Here is a 7,454-nt window from a genome sequence, read left to right as displayed (position 1 = left end):
ACGCAAACCACACAAAGGTGAGGGGTCGGTCTCTTCTCCCTAGTAACAAGCGATAGGACGAGAGGAAACAGCCTCAAGCTGCGCCAGGGGAAGTTTAGGTTGGATATTAGGAAAAACTTCTTCACCGAAAGGGTGGTCAGGCACTGGAACAGGCTGCCCAGGGAAGTGGTTGAGTCTCCATCCCTGGAGGTATTTAAAAGACGGGTAGACGTGGTGCTTGAGGACATGGTTTAGTGGTGGACTTGGCAGTGCTAGGTTAATGGTTGGACTTGACGATCTTAGGGGTCTTTTCCAACCTTAATGATTCTATGATTCTACGAAAACAGCAGTTGCCAGGGGGTGATGAATACCATCATCTCCCTTTTCCTCGCTCCTGCTGAGCGTAACTTGCTCTCCTGGGCCCAGTGTCGGGCTGGCATAGGCTGTTTCCCGTTCCAGCAGGCTCAGCCGGCAGCACGTTGGGCTCCCCGGAGCATGTGCTTTTGCATCAACATGGCGCAAGCAGGTAAAAAACAGAGGTGATGAGAACACGGTAAATTCAACCAAGGCAGAGCGAAAAGAAACTTCAAAACCTGGAAAGCTGTTGTAGAAGGGACAGCTGTAACTGTGCAGGCTGCTTCACTGGGAAGAGAACCATGAGCCACTGACAATTATCTTAAAAATCTCTGTTTATCAGTTTAACATATGAATACTGTGCCAAAGACTATGAATAGATAAATTTCCTTTAATGCAAAGAAGGGACAAAACAACATTAACAGATTAACAGATCTACATTTCCACCACACAGCTTCAAATTGCAGTGACTTTTGATTAGTTTTGATTAGTTTTTTTAGATTTGACGTGACTTTTGATTAGTGTTGCTGTTGTGCTTAGTGCGTTCAGACAGGATCGCCTAGAAGCTGTTTTTCTACCACCCACTCGATGCAGTGTTTTACAGTATTAGAATAATGTGTATCAATTTCAAACAACATGATAATAGCAAGTTCAAATAAGAAATTCTTAGACATGCTACCAGAAGTAATATCTAATTCATCTAGCTTTACTCAGGCTTCATTTTGAGCTCATTAAAATCCCACTAATTTTATGTATTGCTCCCCCATAAATCTCAGATGCAAAACGAATGCAGTCTATGGTGCATAAATGAAGATCTGCAGAAATGACTGCATTTCCATGTTCTTAGGAGTAAATTTGTCCTTTTTCTGGAAAATAGGTAGTTGAATACTGGTGTTACATGAGCAAAATTTCCTAAACATGATTCCATGCTTAAGTATACTCTCCAACTACTCACGAAATCATGCTTCTCATTAAGCCAAATATAAGTATCAAAACAAACAAATACAACATTTGAACGCCATCTTGAACACAAGCGTTTGAAATACATATAATTCATTCCAATAATTATTGTCAACACCATCGTAAAAACACATATATATTTTACTTTCTCTTACTGCTTTCAAGCTAATGAAACTTGTTCCTTGGGTGAAATGAAACAGGTTTTCCCAAATGCCAATTCTTAAGACCCTCAGTGAACCAGCAAGAGCAGTTCGCCACCATTCCCACACGCGTAGTGCACCACCTATTGACTTAGACACTACTTACCGGCCCCTGAAGAGTCTTTTTCTAGTTTTTTTCCCTGAATTCACTGTCATGGTTACTATCCAAACCTTCTGAGCTGTCTGTGGCCAAGAATATCCCAAGGGCTATTTCTGCAAAATATCAGCATCACAACTCATCCTAAAAATATATTAGCTTATCAGAACACCCATCCAAACCAGGAAAGCTCCTGGCAGCAAACTGCAGTCTCGCTCGGAGTAGACTCAAGACAATAATAATTTAGTCTTTTAGTTGTCAGGTTCTACGAATCCAAAACAGCAGATGCAAATTCATCTGATTAATAGCTCCCCAATGAAGCAAATGCTTGTTAACATGCTGCCTCTAACTCACCCATCAGTCTCCTGCAACCACCTCTGTGCAAAGACACTGCTGGTAAATGGACTTTTGTCATTTTAGGTATGCAGTACATTTGGTAGTGATCTGGGACAGGTCAGAGCAAAAAGAATTTAATTTACAGAGGAACTGCAGAACTGGGTTCCTTCTGTTCCACAATGCTGCTATGAGAAAGGAAATTCAAGATGGCATCTCACAGGCATCTCTTTCTTCCTCTCCATCTTCCTAACAAACGGCTAGACGCTTACTCAGCTCCCACAGTCAGGGCCTTAGCTTTTGAGCATACCCTGTGTCTTCAGATGAGAAAATCAATTGGAGAAGTACAGCATTTATACCACCTCTCTTCCTAAGCAATCCATTTACACTGGAATCACTCTGGAGTATTTAATTTTATCTTAACCCATAGCAAGGTTTCAACTTTTTCCTCGTGTTGTCTGGGGGCACTTCTGGAAAGGTTAAAAGTTATTTTTGCAAGGCAAAGACAGCCTTGTCCTGAGGCACAAGTGGAAGCCATTAACAACTGCACCCACGATTGAGTAAACTTAGGGACATTGTTTAGTGGTGGACTTGGCAGTGCTAGGTTAACAGTTGGACCTGATGATCTTAAAGGTCTTTTCCAACCTAAACGATTTTATGATTCTATGATATATTAGCCTCCAGACCTCACAGTGGGACTTGGGCATCGACAATTATGCTTTACACAAATACATATACAGGGTTAACATGATGGTCATAATGGGGGAAAATGGTAGCAAACCAGTTTGAGGTGAGAATGGGTTTGGATGCCCTCTCATCACTGATGGAAGGCACAAATTTCCTCCACAAATTGCCACAGTAGAAGTCAACTGACTGGGTTATTTCAGAAATGCCAGTATTCCAAGACTCTTACCATGACAACACACCGGCTGTAGCATTTATTGGGTGTTTGATACGAACAACATCTGCATCAAGCTCCTGAAGCATTAACTCCACAGTAGGAGTGCAGAACATCTTTCCTCCATATCACAGAGTCAGAGCAGGGGAGAACTGGGCCCTGATTTACTGTTTGCAAAGGCAGGCAAGGGCACAGACCTCGTATTTCTATCATTGTGCATCTTTTTTTCAAACAGGAGGTGGTTCTCACTTCAGAAAGCAAGAAAGGGATCTTTGATCCTGTGTCTTGAGGTTTAACTATTTTGATAAAATTCAAACTATCCAGGAGAGCAGCATTTCCTCGGCCTACTCATACTCTTTCTGAAAAAAAAAAAAAATCTAGATTACCTAAAAACTGACAGGATCAATAGGATGTCTGAGTAACTAAATAATGTAGTAGTAATAACTAGCTGTTATAATTATTGTAAATATTAATGATATTAATCAATTAACCATTTAACTACATTTAATTAGGACATTATTGATTAATGCTGGTATTATACTATTAAATAGCAATAATTAAATAATTACATAAAGCAATAATTAGACATTTCCCCTTAAAAAACAGAATTTGCTTTTGGTTTTCTGTTCACGTGGTTCTACCATGTTCATGACTGCTGGAGGAATATCTGTCCCTTTCTTCTTCCCACACCTTCTTCCATCCTTATTGCCAGCATGGCAAACTACCTCACCCTACCAGCTCTACTTCTACACTTAGATTTTTCTCTAAGTATATCCTTCCACTACCCCCCTGCCATACCCAAATGCTTTTTGTACTCCTCCCAGAAGCAGTAAATATGGCCAGGTTCTCAGGCCTGGGAAAAATCATGCAATAGCCTAGCTGCTGCAATGATCTTCTCTACTTATTGGTCTAAAGGACAGGGTTTTGTCCTCATGAAATCCTCCCTCCATAATGATTATAGGTTTTTTGGGGCAACTTTGTCCAAAGGGGTTTACCACTACTTTTTGTTAACGTATTTAGCATCTCAAGGTGTTAGTCTCTGCTCCTGATTCCCAGTAAATTCTCTACACAGTGCCTAGAATATGTGTCAAGAACAGTCACCCACGTAGAGCCTTCCTTAATTTAGGCAAAATGCTTTTCATGTATACAGTTATTTCTGGCTGATAGTCTTTTTTACCTTCTCTTTAATGTTTATCTTTCAGCATTTCAGAGGGAATAAAACTCTAATTCCTCAGTTCAAAAGGACATCCATGGCTATTACTGCTGTACCCATCTCTACACCATGTTTGGTTTACCACAGTCCTCTAAAATTTCAGCTCCTACAGAAGCCGCACATACCCGAAATAATTGGTTCCTCAGACTCTGCAATGAGATCCAAAGGACCTCTGCTTATTCTTCTGAAGAGGAGCAAAGAGGGCAAACCACATCCATGCAGAGCACCCACCTCGCAGGAGACAAAGAGTAGAACTAAAGTGTGTATTATCTTCATCTCTCTCAGCTACTTTCATTTGCAAAGAGACACCAGAGGCCCTTTGAACTTTTTCAGTTCCATATTTGGTTCTGGGGTACAGACTTCAAATACTTTATTTCATATAGTTCCTATAACTTTTGAAACTATTGTTTTAGTTAGTAGTCTCCAATTTGTTGACTATCTTAAGAGTTATGGTTAAGAACTCCTTCCCTGTGCAAGACGAGCTGGTGGCTTGTGCCTACAGATGAGAAGGTCCTTGGCTGGCTCCATTCCCCATGCCTGCTCTTTGCCAGGTGAGAGGATCTAACGTTTCAGCCCCCCCTCCTGCGCTGGGATGCCCTCAGCTCCTTTGGGAGTATGAGCTCTTTGTCTTTCCTGGAGATTCAGGCATGACATTCCTACCCCGCACCCCAGCCCCTGACAAAGGCGAAAACAGGCATTTTGACAAGCATGTCCAATAGTAAACAATACTGTTTCTAAGACCTTGCTCATGTTTAAGCCACTGTTTCTCTGGCCCTGTATACAGTGATATTACCATCTCCATAGCCTTTACTGTGTTCTGTGTATCAGGATCTCATTGATCACTTCTTTGTAATAAGACTTGGGTATCCATTCCAGCTGTGACCACACGGTTAATAAAATCACGGGCCAAGGAATGACCTTTGGATTAACTGAGTTTCTCTCTCGCCTTCTTTCCTGGTCCGTGTCAATGTTCTCGTCTTATCCTCCGCTCCAGAAGCTTAGTCTGTAAACCTGTTCTCTATGCTAATTCTACATAAATACAGCAGAAATTTCATATGCAACAACTCAGTAGCTGTTTTCTGTGGGCTTTGTCTAAACAACTCCTTTACCTTTGCCACAAGCATGGTAGTGCACTGTTCAAACACAACATGAAGAATAATCGCATTGATTCCTATTGACTCCTTCATCTGTTTCTTAGCATGGTTACGAAGTTTAACAGTTATTTCAGTTAAACTCATAAGCTTTTACTGAAAGTTCTGAAATTTATGATAGCATGATCTTCTAAAAAATAACAATTTTAAACTGGTTATCTGATATGATCTGGATCTAGTCTGTCGAAAAACAACTGGGATTTCTTTTCCATTTCCAAGTTGCTTTGCACTCTTCTGCCACCTTGAGGGCACAGAGCCATCTTCTGAAAACCAGGAGGTGTTTTTAAGACTGGTGCCTTACTTGTAGAGTCAAAGCACTCAAAGCCAACAGGCAAGACGAAAGCTCTCTTCTGTTTTTATTAGCTGCTCTTTTGCATCTAGATCAAGGCCAGCATTTTTTCTCGGCCGCTGGCTCACCTCTTTACCAGCTACTTGTCTGCTTCCCACTCCCAAGCAGATGGAATGCTAGAGGTTTTGCCTGCAGCTTTGAAAACAGCATTTTAATTGCCTCTTTCCTAGTATTTCAGTCCTTATGCTCCAGCACCATAGAAAGGAAGACATCTCAAAAAGATTAAATTCTTCCACGTACCATGAAAACAGGCAGATGGGCAGTGGAGAGGGAGACCTATCAGTTTTCCCTATGAGAGAAGGGCTGACTCATAGAACGGTAACAGGAGAAAGCTGCTGAAGGATATAAGCTTCAGTGGTTTCACTGCATACGGATTTGTTCTGTTTTAGGCTTTAGAGAAAGTCAGTTAAGCCTCTCAGTACAAGTGTTTTTAGAGCATAAGCAAAAACATCACATCACATCACATCAAAGACTTAGATCCATATGCCTGTCATTAGAGCAATTATTAAAGTGTGCCATGCACAGGAGATTTAAAGCTAGAAGCAAACAATAACAGCTGTCCTGCAGATTCCAACTCACCAGGCTTTTACACACAATTTCTGGAAATGGCACAACTACTCAGCTCTCTGTTAATTCCTAAATGACAAATCTTTGCTACGCCTGAGGTGCACAGTAGCCCATGTTGATATTTTGAATATATATGTTTACATTTCAACATCATAAAATTACATAGACCCATTACATCTCACGGCAACCCAACAGAGCACCGTATAGACAAGCAGATACAAGAGAACAATGTGAACCCTAAGGAATACTCTGTAATATTCTGCTTAAATTAAACTTTTTCTATGCAATTGCATCTTTAAATAATGATCCGTGGAAATATTTTAGGCTGTTAATCCATTGCTGATACTTCAGCAAAGTAGTGTTTTTATGAGCCTGAGGCTAACAGCATTTTCCAAAGTTTCATAGAATGGTTTGGGTTGGAAGGGACCTTAAAGGTCGGCTTGCTCCACCCCCCCCCCCCGCCGTGGGCGGAGGAAAGGGGAGAACCCGTCCCTGGGTGGGCTCGAACCACCAACCTTTCGGTTAACAGCCGAACGCGCTAACCAATTGCGCCACAGAGACTCCCTCGGTACAATTCTTTGTAATAAAAAATAATAAAAAATAATTTTCCTTCCTAAAATAAAATTACCTTCCTAAAAGCATTGATTGCAAGTAGCAGAGAAACTCTGCATTAAATCCTACCACATCCTAGAATCTTTCAAGCTGAAAAAAACCTTACAACACAATGTTTCATTGTAGTGGATTATTTCATATAGGATCTAAGTAATTCAGTGTTTAAATGCAAAAACTACTCAACAGCACCCTGCAAATTCCAGTAAGAAATTACAATGGAAAATAAATAAGATTGTTCTTATTGGAGAAATTATATTGGCTGGCAGGTTTTCCCTGTTAGCAGTGAGAAAAGAGCCCACCTCCAAAGGCTTGATCTCTCACTATGAAACTCAACAGGTAGGGGTATTTTCCTCCCTGACCTCAGTCAAGCATGCCCAGTTCCACCAAATTTCAAACTCATTTAAAGAAACTTGGGAAATGAGCATAACTCTAAAGATCCAGAGTTATATCAAGTTCAGTGACAAATGACCTTCTGGAGATACCTCTATAAAAACTGACTTTTTCCATTTCTAATACAGCTTGGTTTTTACTCCTAAAAGAATATTACGGAATCAAGTGTATAAATATCAGTTGCTTGGAAAAATCAGAGCTGGCAAGTCATTTAGCAATTTCAAAAAAGTGTATTTTTGCACTGGCATCCATAACAGTCAATTACAATTTTTCATTCACAAATAAAGCTTCTCATACTTTGACCTTTCCATTTCAGCTTTTGTCCCATAAACTAGTCAGACCTTCCCATTT

The 7,454-nt window shown here is 40.6% G+C and overlaps 1 non-coding gene across 1 annotated transcript; it reads right to left on the bottom strand.

Annotated features, from left to right (window-relative positions):
* Window positions 1-6,588: 6,588 nt before the first annotated feature.
* Window positions 6,589-6,662, bottom strand: TRNAN-GUU (transfer RNA asparagine (anticodon GUU)). The gene has a single exon. It is a non-coding gene; the product is annotated as a tRNA-Asn (tRNA).
* Window positions 6,663-7,454: the final 792 nt, after the last annotated feature.

The sequence above is a fragment of the Nipponia nippon genome, unplaced genomic scaffold, assembly GCF_047370975.1.
Source record: "Nipponia nippon isolate SJK-2023a ecotype South Korea unplaced genomic scaffold, ASM4737097v1 scaffold_1, whole genome shotgun sequence".
Classification (NCBI taxonomy): domain Eukaryota; kingdom Metazoa; phylum Chordata; class Aves; order Pelecaniformes; family Threskiornithidae; genus Nipponia; species Nipponia nippon.
The sequence above is the reverse complement of the archived record's forward strand: the minus strand, read 5'-3'. Positions and strand labels throughout refer to the sequence as shown.